The following is a 7,542-nucleotide window of genomic DNA, read 5'->3' on the forward strand; positions in this document are numbered from 1 at the left end:
TAGAATAGAATAGAATAGAACAGAATAGAATTGAATTTTCAGTTGGAGACTAGACCAGACTGTTCAGTTGGAAGGGACCTACAAGGATCATCTAGTCCAACTGTCGGACTACTTCAGGGCTGACCAAAAGTTAAAACATGTTTTTAAGGGCATTAGGAGCCCTGCTCTTGGCTTAAAACCCCTGGGTGAAGCAGGGTTTTGCCCACAGTGCAATCAAGTGGCTGCAGAGAGGTAAAGGAGGAATTGGGAGAGCGAAACAGGCAGTTAGCACCGCCGCAAAGCACCTGCAGCCACCCAGTGAATGTGCGCGCCGGGCCGACGGCAGCGCACTGTAATTTAGAGGCTCAAAATAGTAAATATTAAGAGCAGTCAGAGGGAAATGAGCAGTTATTAGCCAGGCAATTAATAAAAGACCTATGCTGCGCTCAGTGTTGTGCCTGCAAGGGAAGGATAATTGTCACCGTTCGTTTTAACCCACTAAGTAATTTAATGTAGTAAATAAAAAAGAAAACAACCCTAGATCAAGCGCCACTAGTCCTTGTGAACGCCTTCCTGGAGCCCAGCTCTGCCCCGGGGACACAGCGAGTCCTGGAGCAGCACTGTGGCAGAAACCCGACAGGTTTGGGCTTTTTTTTCCCTTTTCCTTAAAGAATAAAAAAGAGCTGTGAGGTGTAACACCGGTTCCTACACCTTGATTTTAAGGCCTGTGGGATGCTCTTCTTGCAGGTGTTTCTCGGCAGAGGGCCCTGCTCTCTTGCGTAGCTGGTTTTTAAGCTCTCACCCTGCATGTATTGTGCTGTCAACATGATAATAAAACTTAAAAATAAGACAAGTTGTGATGTCTTTGCATGTGGTTGGGCTTCTCCACATAGCAACACAGGGCTGCTTTGCTCCATCCCTCACCCTTTTTGTTACTGAGCACCCCTTAATATCAAGAAAATAATAATAATGCAACGTTTTACCAAGAGGGAGGCCGGTGTTTGCATCGTTGGTTATTGCTGCAATAGGAACCAGCTGGTCGTAAGAGGTTTTCTCACCAGGGAGCTCACGCTAACCCCACGGCTTGGCCTAATCGCACTGAATTATGTTCTGCCTCAGGACGTTCTCTGGCGTAGCTTTAATTACCCACAGCAGCCCGGTCTCGTCACGCTTGAGATGGAGACATCACCCCTCCGTGTACTCGGGGGCAAGGAGAGGAACATGTCCTAGGGACATGCAGGGACAGTTATAGGGCCAAGGCAGAGAAAAGATGGGGGAATAATTTAATTTTTTGCATTAATCAAGGCAAAGAGCTTTTAATCATTTAGCCCTGCCAGTAAAAATGCAGCAAACTGATGCTGTGACTGCTGAAACAGGAGTTTGGGAAGATCATTGCCTCTTAGGGCTGAATTAGGTTTGTTACAGACCACCCAACCAGGATGAGGAGACCGAAGAACCGTTCTATAAGCAGCTGGGAGAAGCCTCACGATCGCTAGCCCTTGTTCTTGTGGGGGACTTCAACCTGCTGGCTGTCTGCTGGAAATGCAATACAGCAGAGAGGAGACAGTCGAGGAGGTTCCTGGAGCGTGTGGCAGAGACCTTCCTGACACCGCTGGTGAGGGAGCCAACTGGGGAAGGGGCCCCGCTGGACCTCTTGTTGGTGAACAGAGAAGGACTTGTGAGCCATGTGATGGCTGGAGGCCATCTTGGGCAGAGTGATCACGAAATGATAGAGTTTTTGATATGTGGAGGAGCGGCGAGGGGGGTCAGCAGAACTGCCACCTTAGACTTCCGGAGGGCAGACTTTGGCCTGTTTAGGAGACGGGTCGACAGAGTCCCCTGGGAGGCAGCCCTAAAGGGCCAAGGGGTCCAGGAAGGGTGGACATTCTTCAAGGAGAAGTCCTAAAGGCACAAGAGCAGGCTGTCCCCAGGTGCCGAAAGACGAGCCAGCGGGGAAGAAGACCGGCCTGGCTGAATAGAGAGCTCTGGCTCGAACTCAGGAAAAAAAGGAGAGTCTACAACCTCCGGCAGAAGGGGCAGGCAACTCAGGAGGACTACAAAGGTGTAGCAAGGCTGTGCAGGGAGAAAATTAGAAGGGCCAAAGCTGAGCTAGAGCTCAATCTGGCTGCTGCTGTAAAAGACAACAAAAAATACTTCTTCAAACACATTAGCAGCAAAAGGGGAGCTCAGGAGAATCTCCAGCCCCTAGTAGACGGGGGAGGGAACACAGTGACCAAGGATGAGGAAAAGGCTGAGGTTCTTAATGCCTTCTTTGCCTCAGTCTGTAATAGCAGGGCCAGTTGTTCTCTGGGTACCCAGCCCCCCGAGTCGGAAGACAGGGACGGGGACCAGAATGGAGCCCCCATAATCCAGGGGGCAATGGTCAGTGACCTGCTGCACCACTTAGACACTCACAAGTCTACGGGGCCTGATGAGATCCACCCGAGTACTGAAGGGACTGGCAGAAGCGCTCACCAAGCCCCTTTCCATCCTTTACCAGCAGTCCTGGCTCACTGGGGAGGTCCCAGCTGACTGGAGCTTAGCAAATGTGACGCCCGTCTACAAGAAGGGCCGGGAGGAGGACCCGGGGAACCTGGGGAAGGTGCCGGGGAAGCTGAGGGAGCAGATCATCCCGAGTGCCGTCACACGGCATGTAGAGGATAACCAAGGGATCAACCCAGCCAGCACGGGTTCAGGAAAGGCAGGGCCTGCTTGACCAACCTGATCTCCTTCTACAAGGTGACCCGCCGAGTGGATGAGGGAAGGCTGTGGACGTTGTCTGTCTAGACTTCAGTGAAGCCTTCGACACGGTTCCCCACAGCATTCTCCTGGAGAAACTGGCTGCCCATGGCTGGGACGGGTGTCCTCTTCGCTGGGTAAAGAACTGGCTGGATGGCCGGGCCCAGAGAGTGGTGGGGAATGGAGATTACTCCAGTTGGTGGCCAGTCACAAGTGGTGTCCCCAGGGCTCTGTGCTGGGGCCAGTTCTGTTTAATGTCTTTATCAATGATCTGGACAAAGTGATCGAGCGCACCCTCAGTCAGTTTGCAGATGACACCAAGTTGGGTGGGAGTGTTGATCTCCTGAGGGTAGCAAGGCTCTGCAGAGGGATCTGGACAGGCTGGGTCGATGGGCTGAGGCCGAGTGTGTGAGGTTCAACAAGGCTCAGTGCCAGGTCCTGCACTTGGGTCACAGCAACCCCATGCAACGCTACAGGCTTGGGGAAAAGTGGCTGGAAAGCTGCCCAGCAGAGAAGGACCTGGGGGTGTTGGTCGACAGCCAGCTGAATATGAGCCAGCAGTGTGCCCAGGTGGCCAAGAAAGCCAATGGCATCCTGGCTTGTGTCAGGAATAGTGTGGCCAGCAGGACTGGGGCAGTGATCGTCCCCTGTACTCAGCACTGGTGAGGCCGCACCTCGAATGCTGTGTTCAGTGTTGGGCCCCTCACTCCAAGAGAGACATGGAGGGGCTGGAGCGTGTCCAGAGAAGGGCAACGGAGCTGGGAAAGGGTCTGGAGCACAAGGCTGATGGGGAGCGGCTGAGGGACCTGGGGGTGTTGAGCCTGGAGAAGAGGAGGCTGAGGGGAGACCTCATCGCTCTCTACAACTGCCTGACAGGAGGGTGTAGAGAGGTGGGGTTGGTCTCTTCTCCCAGGTAACAAGTGATAGGATGAGAGGAAATGGCCTCAAGTTGTGCCAGGGGAGGTTTAGACTGGATATTGGGAAATTTTACTTCACGGAAAGGGTTGTCCAGCATTGGAAGAGGCTGCCCAGGGAAGTGGTTGAGTCGCCATCCCTGGGGGTATTTAAAAGACGTGTGGATGAGGTGCTTAGGGCCATGGTGTAGTGGTGGGCTTGGCAGTGTTAGGTTTACGGTTGGACTTGATGATCTTAAAGGTCTTTTCCAACCTATACGATTCTGTGATTCTGTGATTCTGTGAATTAATCCCGCTTGACTTAGGAGCCTGCTATGGTGCCACTTGACTGTGTCGCATCAGTCCATGCAGTCCATGATCGCTGGCCCTAAGGAAGCCTTCCTTGCCCAGGGGATCCTACCTGCCAGGGTTCCTGGCCAGGGCTGCCCCGTGCTCCCAGGCAGCGCCCCATGGCCCCCAAGTCTCCTCATGGGAGAAGTACTGTGTCCCCACAGACAAGAACCCCCATAGCCCACAGAGCCGCCCCCCGGCACGTAGGGCCCCACGCCATGCTCTGGAGAGCAAGATGGGGGGCTCGGCTGTAACCCCAAGGTCACAGGGAGAGACTTGACTTGTTCCCTGTGGGCCACAAGACTTGGTGATGGGGCCCCAAAGTGATGGGGCCCCAGTGGTGGGTCTCAAGTGGTAGGGCCTTAGTGATGGGTCCCAGATGATTGGTCCCAGGTGAAGGGTCCCCAAGGGATGGGTTCATGGTTCACGAGTCCCAGGTGATGGGTCGCATGTGCTGGGTCAACGGGAAGCTGTTGAGCTGACTTATCTTGCCCATCACGAGCCTACCCAGGCCATGATGCACAGCGGAACGCAAACCCCTCTGCGCTCAGCGTCCCCAGTCCTCCCAAAGGCTGAGCTGCCGATGGGGCACAGACCCAGTGTCTCACTCCAGCTTCTCTCAGGTCATCATGTCCAGGTTCCCGAGCTGGTGTGGCTCAGGGCACTGCTCAGGTGGCATCAGGGCCAGCTGATTCCCCGGTGACACCGACTGCATCTGGGGGACAGCATGAGCCTGGAATTAAATGACTCGGTCCAGTCGTTTTTATTAAGGCTCACATTAATAGAAAGAAAACACAATAACCTTCTCTCCATCCAGGAATATCTGTTCCATAGATGCCAGCCAAGTGCAGAAAGCTGATTTTAACCTTTTCTCCCCATTATTCCCCGGCCCAGCGACGCAGCCCTGGCTGCGCTGCAGGAGCGCCCAGGATGGGAAGCGCACCGAGAATTAATCACTTGCCAGGGGCCAAGGTGCAGCTCTGCAAAGCGGCTGCTTGAGAAGCAGCCCAGCTGCGAACACCACTCTTTGCGTTTAATTAGGGGAGCTGCAGAGAGCTGGTGACGCGCGGCAAGGGATGTGGGCCTCCCACGTCACACGTGGTCACGGGGACTGGAGATGGCCATAGCACAACGAACATCACACGGTGGCCAAGGGGATTTTTTTTTTTCTTTTCCTTTCTGGAAGAAAGAGAGTGAAACTAAGTACCTTTGCGGTTGTTTGTCCATTAAAGTGAGCATCTCTGGTTAAAACGTATTTGCCACCCATCGTATTCCCCCCCCATATGCAGCTCTTCTGGGCTGCCATGGTTACCTCTGCAGGACTGACCCAGCCCAAAGAAATGCCATTTAGTTTTCTTCCTTTGTGCAAAATGAACAAGCACTTATTTTTGCTAGTTTAATTAAGATTTTTCATTTACGAATTCCCCCGTCCCCCCCAGTATGTTTATTTTTCCAGCAGGCACAACCTTTCCATTTATAAGAAATGAATCCATTTTCAGATGCGGGACCAGACCAGTAATAAGTTTTCCTGCCCAAAATGACAAGAAGAAAAATGTAAAAACTTTTAAATTGATTTTTTTTTTCCCCCAGGAGGGTGGGAAAGCCTTTGGAAAGCCATTAGCTACCAGATGACCTGATAAAATATCAGTATGGCTGTTACTGGTCAGAGCTTTGCACCTCAAATAAGGATTTTGGTGTGACAGCTCAATGGCATCAGTTGCCTTTCAGCAGTGAACCAAGCTAAAAACTAACTGTCGGGCTTGAGTCCATTTCTAATCCTGTTAATGAGCACAGCAGCCCACTCCCAGGTCCCGATTTAACCACTGTGCTTTTAATACGACTTCTGCCGCAGCAGCTTTCAGCTGTAAGACTCAAGGCAGCCTGCAAAGGAGGACGGGACGATTTCTATTTCATGTAAGGGGAAAGTGAGGCACTGAGCCAGGAACATGTCCAAAAGCAGAGGCAGGACTAGACTGGAGCTCTCTAGTTCTGTCAAGTTGGGCAGCACTGAGAGATTTCCACAGAGGGCTCGGAGCACCAGGGTTTATTTGGCCCAGTGATACACTAGTCACTCCTGTGGAGCAGCTATTGTGGCCGATACAAGCTGTCTCACTCTTCACATTTAAATATTTCCTTAATACCTTGAGGTGGGTAAAGCCTCTCTGTCTGACCTGACTCTCTGTATAGCGAGGCCATGCTGGATGAGGACATTAGGAGGTTATTCTCCGCTGATACGGAAGGCTGGTTGGACTGCGTAACCTCAGCAAAGACAGCAAATCTCTCTCGCCTTCCTGCCCTCACACACCTGCAGAGTCAGAGAAACACAGAGCTCGATTAAATCTTTTGTCAGTGAATCCGCAGCCCTGTTACCGCAGGGCTCCATGCCATATAACCACATAAATGTCACAGAACTGTCCCCACATGTCTCAGCACCCAGCTAGTTCAACTCTTGGGTTCTGCCTCAAGGGAATCCTCTTGACTACAGGTAGCTACAACTCGGCTCTACCCCAGCCGAGGTTGTCTTCACTTGTAGCTGGGCTTTCATGCTTCTCGCTCCTTGGGTCATGGGAACTGAGCACTCAGAGCCCGTTCACCACCAGGGAGCCGCAGCTCTGCTCAACCGTGCGCACATGGCCTCCAACAGCAGTCTGGCGAGGGGAGAAGTCATGGGCCGGAGCCCACGCTGACCCAAAGGCTTGGTGGAGCCAAGCTGGGAAGGTCAGGCGCGGTTCAGAAGCACAGCATCACACGGTTGCCATGAGGGGACGGCGCTGTGGTTCATAAGCAGCCATGAAGTGCTAATTACTGAATTTGCTTCCCCTTTCCCAAAAGGCATCAGGAAACACAGAGGAGGAATTGCAGGCTTGGGGTGTGCTGTCGCTGTGCCAGCAAACGGATTTTCCCTCGTTCCTTGCCCCAAAATAAGCTCTTCATGGTGAATTGTTACACCTTCTGATCGCTCCCCGCAAGGTCCCCTCCGAGTCCTCCGTGGCAGCAGACTGACTCGGATCTCCCAACACTCAGTCGCTCGAGCACAGCCTTCACCAGGCAGACACTTCATGGCCTGCCCACCGGCACACCGCCGGACTGCCCGCGCTCAGCCAAGGTGGATGCGACAAGCACTAACGCACAGCCTCGGGTCTGGCTTCTTAAAGCAACAAGTGAAGTCCCTTATAATTATAAATGCAAATGAGTATATTCACCAAATGCAGGCTCATTGGGACCAATGCTGGAGCTGGTCGAGGTAACGAGGAGAAAGACGCTCTCAAGGACTCATACATTACAAGGCCTGCTCTTCCCTCTCCCCCTGCCTCCTCTGCTCAGCTGAGTTTATCACATGGCCTCCGTGTGTTAAAAATAATCTTTTTGGAGATTTAATTACAAGGTGAAATATGTCCAATTCTATTATTCCATTTTCAAGTGATGATACAGAAGCTGAACTACAGCAAATGTTGTAAACTCTTATGAGGATTAATGCTACTGCAAGAAGTTCTTTATCACATTGATGATACTATATCTCTCACGCCCATGACATACACACAAAGCAAAGGTACGGATGCTGGAGTCTGTACATCCAATC

The sequence above is a fragment of the Ciconia boyciana genome, chromosome 3 (assembly GCF_034638445.1).
Source record: "Ciconia boyciana chromosome 3, ASM3463844v1, whole genome shotgun sequence".
NCBI classification, from domain to species: Eukaryota; Metazoa; Chordata; class Aves; order Ciconiiformes; family Ciconiidae; genus Ciconia; species Ciconia boyciana.